Below are 10,589 nucleotides of genomic sequence, written 5' to 3'. Positions count from 1 at the left end.
AACATTAATATGGTGAGGAGGTAGGAGTTAGACTAACATGGTGAGTGATGAGGTATTTCAGTTAAAATGGAGAATAATTATTCAAGTAACCACGGTGAATCTGTTTTTCATACTCGCAGCACAATCTTCGGTGGATTTGTAATGAAACTATGATTTGTATCACACACATGTCTGCTGTAATTTTATACAATACTGTTACTTGCTCTGCTGTCAATTATTTTCAACTGTAACTGAGACGTGTGCCAGTGTTTGAGAGTTGAGGCTGCACACAGACAAATTCTTTTCTTCTCCCGTGGGCTGTGGGTGTCACTGGCAAGGCCAGCATTTGTTGCTCCTCCCTAATTGTCCCTGAACTGACCATTTCAGAGGTGCTGTTCAAGGCAGCCGCATCACTGTGGCTCTGGAGTCACGTATACAAGGGACAAAACAAAAGACAAAGAAAAGTACAGCAAAGGAACAGGCCCTTCGGCCCTCCAAGCCTACAGCGATCATGATGCCCAAACTAAACTAAAACCGTATGCACTTGCTGAGTCCACATCCTTCCATTCCCATCCTATTCATGTGTTCGTCTAGTTGTCCCTCAAATGCCACAATTGTACCTGCTCCCACCACCTCCCTGGGCAGCGCATTCCAGATACTGACCACCCTCTGTGTAAAAAACATGCCTCACACATCTCCTCTGAACTTGTCTCCATGCACTTTAAACCTATGTCCCCTGGTACTTGATTTTTCTACCCTAGGAAAGAGCATCTGACGATCCACTCTGTCCATGCCACTCATAATCTTGTAAACCTCTGACAGGTCACCCCTTAACCACCGACATTCCAGTGAGAACAAACCGAGTTTATCCAACATCTCCTCATAGCCAATACCCTCCAGATCAGGCAACATCCTGGTAAACCTCTTCTGTACCCTTTTCAAAGCATCCACATCCTTCTGGTAGTGTGGTGACCAGAATTGTGCACAATATTCCAAATGAGGCCCAACTAAAGTACTGTACAGATGTAGCATGACCTACCAAATTTTATACTCAATGCCCCAACCGATGAAAGCAAGCATGACACATGCTTTCTTGACTCCTTATCCAGCTGTGTTGCCACTTTCAGTGATCGGTGGACATGTACACTCAGATCTCTCTGCTTGTCAATACTTCGAAGGGTTCTAGCATTTACTGTATAATTCCTACATGCATTGGACCTTTCAAGATGCATTCCCTCACACTTGTCTGGATTAAACTCCATCTGCCATTTCTCTGCCCAAGTCTCCAACCGGTCGATATCTTGCTCTGACAATCCTCTTCACCGTGCGCAACTCCACCAATCTTTGATGTCATTTGCAAACTTACTAATCAGAGCAGCTACGTTTTCCTCCAAACCATTTACATATACTAAAACAACAAAGGTTCCAGGCTGATCCCTGTGGAACACCACGAGGGACAGAATTCCATTCAGAAAAGCACCTCTCTACTGCTACACTCTGTCTTCGATGGCCAAGCCAGTTCTGTATCCATCTTGGCAGCCGTCCTCCGATCCCATGTGACTTCACCTTTCGTACCAGTCTACCATGACGGACCTTGTCAAAGGCTTTATTGAAGTCCATGTATACAACATCCACTGCCTTTCTCTCTTCTATCACCTTCGTCAGTTCCTGAAAAACTCTCCCCTTCAAAAAACCATGCTGTCTATCATTAATAAGTCCAGTTCTTTCCAAATGTGAGTAAATCCTGTCCATCAGAATCTTTTTCACTAATTCCCCCACCGCTGATGTAAGGCTGAGAAGCCTAATATTTCCCGGGTTATCCCCTTAAGAAGCTGCCCTTCTTAAACAATGAATCAGGTGGTGGAGTTAAGGTAATTGTTAAAAAGACTTTTCAGAAAATCAAAATGATTGTTCATAATAATATGATGCAGTGTTTGTCTGTGAGGACTTTTTAGACTGATCATCTTAAATAATGTACCTGTTGTGGGTTTATTTGGTGGGACTCTGATGCCTGAAACAAGAGGAATCAAGTGGACAAGTTCATTCTTCAACACCATTTTCACCTGGGACAGACATGAGTGATAGAAATCTTTTTTTTTGTGTGGTGAGAAATGCATGATAAATTTGTAAAAGCCTTGGCCTGCAAATTCTTTTGGAGTTGCAGTTGAGTTGGATTACCACTCCACTCTTAGTTCCATTCTGGAAAGTGAATCCGCTCCTATCTTGCCAGAACTTCCAGCTCAGGGCCAGGTGAGGTCACTCTAGTGCAGAGGGCTCCTTGAGCCCTACGCTCAAGTCCAGTCGAGTCGAAGGTAAGGAAGCCACGCCCTGATTTTTACAGCAGTGGCTGCCATAAAGCAAGCAGGTTTAATGTTTTAAATTCAGTGGGCAGGGATCTGGGGGTGAGATTTGGGGTAGTCTGGGGTTAGCACCACTCTTTTGGAAGGGTGTGAAGGCACAGCCTTTTTGAAGTCATGTTAAGATTTTTTATCTGTTTACTCAATAGGCGACAGAAATTCTTAAAGAGTTTCTAGAACAGAGAATGTCTGAATCGGAGTGCATTCGACAGATGGATCAGGGCCTCACAGAGCAACAAAGGAGAATAGAAGGCAAGTAATTTTCTCCAAGCATGTTAATTCATCTGGCCGGGAATTTCCTTTGAGCTGTTCTCACTCTGGTTCCATAACTTGACCAGACGTTTTTCAAACTTAATCCCTGTGACATGTGTACATATCACACTGCTATTGGCTCCTAATCCAGTTGACATAAATTCTAATAAACACTAAGAAGAAAACTTCATATCCAGCGGTGTATCCCCATAACTACTATTACACTGGTAGAATATGCAGCATTCAGTATCCTGCTGGATCAAGTCCCCGTTTTAGTGCCAGCATTCAGAAAATATAGAGTTCAAACCCCAGTCCAGCCTATCCCAGAACCCTTGCATTAAATTCTGGATTGGTATATAGTGCAATGTGATTGGTACTGTTTCTGGATCTTTTTCTGATGTTCCATCTTTTAGTGTATTTACTAATTTGTTCCCTTCAAGTAGCCAGACAGAGCCATAGATTATTTCACAATAGTGATTCATTCTATAGCAATAGAATCCTGGAAGATCATCTGTGACTCGTTAGAGTACAGAACCGAGGAACACAGAAGCAGATTACAAGTTATTAACATGTACCAATCTAGGTATAGGAGTTCTCTCTATTCCATTACAACTATTGATTTAGATTACATCATGCATAAGTTACAAATGTTAAACACCAATCACTACCATCGAACACTTGCTTAATTATAATATCCAATCAGCATGAAGATTTAGTCATGTTAGCTTCCCTAATTCATCATTGTTACAAGTTATCATTGATGTCCCAGTTTGTGTCTGTGTTTATGGAAAGCAATCACTTCCCAGATGTCTGACTTAATCAATTCTCTCAGACTAAAACCCATCTGGTTCAGTAATGTCCTTAAGGGAAGGGCAACTAATGATGGGCATTAATTGTTGACCAGACAGTGATGCCTATGTTTCACGATTGAATAAAAACTAAGGGCCTTGATGTTCATTTGGTCAATTTCAAAAAAGACCTCTGGTTTCTTTCTTAGCAGCTTCTGTGAATTTTAAGCTTATGTGATTATTAACCCTTTCATGTGTGTAAGAACTTAAAAAACATACAGGTAAGATCATAGCTGTTGTATGTTTTATATTAAGTAGGTCTCATGAAGAGGTTCTTAGTCTTGTATTGCTAAACATAAGTGTTCATTGGTATCAAACAACTAAGTACAAATAAACTGTTATGAGCTAACTCCATGCTTACGTCTGGACAGGCCTCTGTCTGGTCCACAACTCTGTCTAGTCTCAAGTCCTGTAACCCTTTACAAGTCACTGTAGGGGGCGCTGTACCCAGTCCCACATTAACCCTTGCTATGCCGGATAACCTTATACTACACCTCCCCTAAATTTCTAATGAATGTATTTACATTTTAATTGAGCTTCCCTTCTGCTTCCCCTCAAGTCTCTGAGTTTGCAGATTGAGACAGTCAGGAGGTTTGATGAATCTCCCAGATCTCATTCTGGTCACAGTCGGAGGAGTGCATGATGACTTTTCTCCATTGATTGGGGAAAATTCTGTTTACTTGGGGGTTCTGTTTTCTGTTTGTCTTTCTGGTACTTGGTCATTTTCTTCTGATAGGTTCAAGTAGATAGCAGGAGGTTTACCTCAGGGATGAGGAAGAGGCTTCTTCTCTTCATCCTGATTGTAACACTCGGTGAATGGATGACGTGTGACCTTGGCTGACTATTCCCCGTCCAGACAAAGAGGCCTCTCTTTCACTGTCCCTGATTCATACACTGTCCCCTTTCTGTAACTCGGGCAGGTTTCTGGTATGGTACCTGTAATAACTTGGCAATACATTGCAATGTGTTTGGAAGCCTACTGCTCTTTGTAGGTCTGCTCTCAGTCCTGAATATTTTGGTTGTTAATGACTGCCAATCTTGAAGTTAGTTTCTTTGAGAGGAAGTGAACTGAGTTCTCTGCCAATCTGCAGTGCTGTGGGGCTAGCCCACATTGCAATGCGATGGATGTGTGAGTTGTTGGATGTGCTGTTGGTAAGGTGTCATTTTCTTCACAGGAGAGCTTTAAGAGTGCAGGTGTCTCCTTCTGTCTTATCATTTGATAGTGGGTATCTTGGGGAGCTGGTATGCTGTTGAAAGCTGTAAGTGTTGGAAAATTGGACAAAGTATTTGCAAACTGTGGGATGTTATCAGATACCACCTGGGCCAGGAGGGTATGGCTCACAAACGTTGAAACCTCTTAACTGAACTGTTCCACACCAATTTAATTCAATTCAAGGCTAATTAGATGTTCCACGCAATGTCCACTTAAAATATGTGATGTCACTGAATTAAACCTATAGATTTCCCCATGACAACGGCACCTCAGTGGGTTCTGTCTTTCACACACATACCCATGATAATGAATGAGGTGTAACTTTGGAATTGTACCTAGTGCAGGAGTTCAGGATTACACAGTACACCAGGGTTTTGAGCTTGTACAGAGTGATATAAATGAGCTCATATAATGCTGCAGGAGTTCCAAATTGTTGCATATCCTCCTATTGAATGATGGGACAGAATCGAGGGGCTGAACGGCCGACGGCCAACTCCCATTCCTATTTCCTATGGTCTTAAAAAATACATCCTTGACCAAGCTTTTGTCATGTTTTCTAATATCTCGTCGTATGAGTCAATGTCAAAATTTATTTAATAATGTCACTGTGCATTAGCGCTTTGGGATGTTTGAAAAAGTTAAAGGTGTTATATAAATAAAAATAATTGTTGTTCTTACTGATTTGCCTAAAAGTCATAAATAAAAAGGTAAATTGTGGATAGCCAAGAGGATAGAAGAAACTGTCAGGGAAATTGAAATTTCAGAGAGGGAAAAGGCATGGATAATTAGTGTGGCAAGAGACCCGGTCTAAAAATAAAACAGGTAAAAGTTCGAGAGGAATTAGGACAGGGTTTATGGAGACGAGCATGTGGGAGGCTGGTCAGGAGGCTGCTGGGGTAGATAAGAGGGTATAAAGATGAAGTAGCAATGCACAGGTGGAGAGAAATTAATATGGTGAAGTGGTAGGAGCTAGACTAACGCGGTGAGTGGTGAGATTGAGGAGTTGGAGGCTGGTCTTGGGAAGGGGGTGAGGAACATGGCCAGCATTCTAACCTTTGTGACTCCAGTCCTACACACTTAATAACAGCCTTTTGAAGCGACTTCACAAACCAATACACTCAGTTGTGTTAAACCACTGCAAATTAGATGATGATTAATTACAATTAGGGCATGCGTTACAATCCTAATCCATCATCTGAATCATGTCACAGGTCACAGAATAATAGAGCCATAGAGGTTTACAGCATGGAAACAGGCTATTCGGCCCAACTTGTCCATGCTGCCCTTTTTTCTTAAACCCCAATTGCCCATATCCCTCTACACCCATCTTACCCATGGAACTGTCTAGAACATAGAGCATAGAACATAGAACACTACAGCACAAACAGGCCCTTCGGCCCACAAGTTGTGCCGATCACATCTATACCTACCAAGCCGTAGATCTATCTGTAACTCCCAATGCCATTAGATCCCATATACTCATCCAGAAGTCTTTTAAAAAACCCCAGCGAGTTCGCCTCGACCACCACCAACGGCAGCCGATTCCACTCACTCACCACCCTCTGAGTGAAAAACTTACCCCTAATATCTCCTCTGTACTTGCTTCCCAGCACCTTTAACCTGTGTTCTCTCATAGCAACCATTTCAGCACTGGGAAATAGCCTCCGAGAATCCACCCTATCTATTCCTCTCAACACTTTATAAACCTCTATCAGGTCGCCTCTCAATCTTCTTCTCTCCAGGGAGAAGTGATCCAGATCCCTCAACCTATCTTCATAAGGCATCCCTCCCAATCCAGGCAACATCCTTGTAAATCTCCTCTGCACCCTCTCAATAGCTTCCACATTCTTCCTGTAGTGAGGCGACCAGAACTGCGCACAGTACTCCAAGTGGGGTCTGACAAGGGTCTTATAAAGTTGCAGCATTACCTCCCAACTCCTAAACTCAATCATAGAACATAGAACATTACAGCGCAGAACAGGCCCTTCGGCCCACGATGTTGTGCCGACCAATTATAAAAGAAATGACCCTCTAACCTAAACCAATCCCTTTCCATCCATAAACCTATCTACTGATCTCTTAAACGCCCCCAAACTAGGCGCATCTACAACTGCAGCAGGCAGGGCATTCCAATCCCTCACCACCCTCTGGGTAAAGAACCTACCTCTGACATCCATCCTATAACTACCATCCCTTAATTTAAAGCTATGCCCCCTCGTGCTAGCTTTCTCCATCCGAGGAAAAAGGCTATCACTGTCCACCCTATCTAAACCTCTAATCATCTTATATGTTTCAATAAGGTCCCCTCTTAGCCGCCTTCTTTCTAACGAAAACAACCCCAAATCCCTCAGCCTCTCCTCATAGGACCTCCCCTCCATACCAGGCAACATCCTGGTAAACCTCCTCTGCACCTTCTCCAATGCCTCCACATCCTTCCTATAATGTGGGGACCAGAACTGCACACAGTACTCCAAGTGCGGACGCACCAGAGTTTTGTACAGTTGCAACATGATGTTGTGGCTCCTAAATTCAATCCCCCTACCAATAAACGCCAAGACACCGTATGCCTTCCTAACTACCTTATCTACTTGATTCCCAACTTTCAGGGATCTATGTACACATACACCAAGATCCCTCTGTTCATCAACACTATTCAGAGTCCGACCGTTAGCCCTATACTCTACACATCTGTTATTCCTGCCAAAGTGAATTACCTCACACTTTTCCGCATTAAATTCCATCCGCCACCTCTCGGCCCAGCTCTGCAACTTGTCCAAGTCTCCCTGCAAACTATGACACCCCTCTTCACAATCTACCACTCCTCCGACTTTGGTGTCATCAGCAAATTTACTGATCTACCCAACTATACCCTCATCCAGATCATTTATAAAAATTACAAACAGCAGTGACCCCAAAACAGATCCCTGAGGCACACCACTTGTAACCGAACTCCATGACAAATACTTTCTATCAACCACCACCCTCTGTGTCCTATCTGCTAGCCAATTCCTGATCCAATTAGCTAAATCACGCCCAATCCCATACATCTGCATTTTCTGCAGAAGCCTTCCATGGTGCACCTTATCAAACGCCTTACTAAAGTCCATATATACCACGTCAACTGCCTTACCCCCATCCACCTCTTCGGTCACTTTCTCAAAAAACTCAATAAGGTTAGTAAGGCACGACCTACCCTTCACAAAGCCGTGCTGACTATCTCCAATCAATACATTACTCTCTAAATAACTATAAATCCTATCCCTAATAATTTTTTCTAAAACTTTGCCCACAACAGAAGTAAGACTCACCGGTCTATAATTCCCGGGGAAGTCTCTGCTCCCCTTCTTAAACAATGGGACAAAATTCGCTATCCTCCAGTCTTCTGGCACTATACCTGTGACCAACGACGACCTGAAGATCAGAGCCAGAGGCTCTGCAATCGCCTCTCTTGCCTCCCAGAGAATCCTAGGGTAAATCCCGTCCGGCCCAGGGGACTTATCTATTTTCAAACCCTCAAGAATATCAAGCACATCCTCCTTATCAACTGCAATTAATCCCTCAATTAATGAAGGCCAGTACACCATACGTCTTCTTGACCACATACTCCACCTGCGAGGCCGATTTAAGAGTCCTATGGACCCGGACCCCAAGACCCTTCTGCTCTTCAACACAGCTAAGACTCCTACCCTTGATATTGTACTCCTTCATTCCATTGGACTTGCCAAAATGGACCACTATATGCTTTTTAAAAGACAAAATTGTATCCACCTGCAACACTACCCTGGCACCTTGTTCCAAACACTCACCACCCTCTGCGTGGAAAAAATTGCCCCTCTGGACACTTTTGTGTCTCTCCCCCTTCACCTTAAACCTATTCCCTCGAGTTTGAGACTCCCTTACCTTTGGGATAAGGTAGTGACTATCTAGCTGATCTGTGCTCCTCATTATTTTATAGACCACTATAAGATCACCCCTCAGCCTTCTACACTGCAGAGAAAAATGTCCCAGTCTATCCAGCCTCTCCTTATAACTCAAACCATTAAGTCCCGGTAGCTTCCTAGTAAATCTATTCTGCACTCTTTTTACTTTAATAATATCCTTTCTTTAGTAAGGTGACCAGAACTGTTCACAATATTCCAAGTGCGGCCATACCAAAGTCTTAAGTTCACCTTCATATGTAACTGGGTAGAAGCGTTGTGACATCACTGTGTCGCATATTTAATAAGTTGTGATGAACTTCTCCAATGTTGTTAAAAATCCTCAAGGATTAATCTTTGTAATTTTTACAGCTGAGAAAGAAAAACAGGCCCAGCTGGAGCTGCAAAAAGCTGCAAGTGATCAACAATCACAAATGATCAAAGAGGTGATGGAATCGATGGCACGGATCAATGAAGAAAATATGAACAAGTTGATGAACAGGATGAAGGAGGAGAGGGAAGCAGCAAGGGAAGAAATAAAGAGACTTAATGAAAAAAGATTTGAAGAGATGGCACGAATGAAAAGTGAAAGTGGTTCTAAATGTATCATACAGTGAAGAACATTAATATGGTGAGGAGGTATGAGTTAGACTAACATGGTGAGTGATGAGGTATTTCAGTTAAAATGGAGAATAATTATTCAAGTAACCACGATGAATCTGTTTTTCATACTAGCAGCACAATCTTCGGTGGATTTGTAATGAAACTATGATTTGTATCACACACACGTCTGCTGTAATTTTATACAATACTGTTACTTGCTCTGCTGTCAATTATTTTCAATCAATAAAGCCTGTAACTGAGACGTGTGCCAGTGTTTGAGAGTTGAGGCTGCACACAGACAAATTCTTTTCTTCTCCCGTGGGCTGTGGGTGTCACTGGCAAGGCCAGCATTTGTTGCTCCTCCCTAATTGTCCCTGAACTGACCATTTCAGAGGTGCGGTTCAAGGCAGCCGCATCACTGTGGCTCTGGAGTCACGTATACAAGGGACAAAACAAAAGACAAAGAAAAGTACAACAAAGGAACAGGCCCTTCGGCTCTCCAAGCCTACGGCGATCATGATGCCCAAACTAAACTAAAAGCGTATGCACTTGCTGAGTCCACATCCTTCCATTCCCATCCTAATCACGTGTTCGTCTAGTTGTCCCTCAAATGCCACAATTGTACCTGCTCCCACCACCTCCCCGGGCAGCGCATTCCAGATACTGACCACCCTCTGTGTAAAAAAACATGCCTCGCACATCTCCTCTAAACTTGTCTCCACGCACTTTAAACCTATGTCCCCTGGTACTTGACTGTTCTACCCTAGGAAAGACCATCTGACGATCCACTCTGTCCATGCCACTCATAATCTTGTAAACCTCTGACAGGTCACCCCTTAGCCACCGACGTTCCAGTGAGAACAAACCGAGTTTATCCAACATCTCCTCATAGCCAATACCCTCCAGATCAGGCAACATCCTGGTAAACCTCTTCTGTACCCTTTTCAAAGCATCCACATCCTTCTGGTAGTGTGGTGACCAGAATTGTGCACAATATTCCAAATGAGGCCCAACTAAAGTTCTGTACAGATGTAGCATGACCTACCAAATTTTATACTCAATGCCCCAACCGATGAAAGCAAGCATGCCACATGCTTTCTTGACTCCTTATCCAGCTGTGTTGCCACTTTCAGTGATCGGTGGACATGTACACTCAGATCTCTCTGCTTGTCAATACTTCGAAGGGTTCTAGCATTTACTGTATAATTCCTACATGCATTGGACCTTTCAAGATGCATTCCCTCACACTTGTCTGGATTAAACTCCATCTGCCATTTCTCTGCCCAAGTCTCCAACTGGTCGATATCTTGCTCTGACAATCCTCTTCACCGTGCGCAACTCCACCAATCTGTGATGTCATTTGCAAACTTACTAATCAGAGCAGCTACGTTTTCCTCCAAACCATTTACATATACTAAAA

This window comes from Carcharhinus amblyrhynchos, chromosome 12, assembly GCF_965287045.1.
Source record: "Carcharhinus amblyrhynchos chromosome 12, sCarAmb.v2.hapA, whole genome shotgun sequence".
In the NCBI taxonomy this organism is placed as follows: domain Eukaryota; kingdom Metazoa; phylum Chordata; class Chondrichthyes; order Carcharhiniformes; family Carcharhinidae; genus Carcharhinus; species Carcharhinus amblyrhynchos.
The sequence above is the reverse complement of the archived record's forward strand: the minus strand, read 5'-3'. Positions refer to the sequence as shown.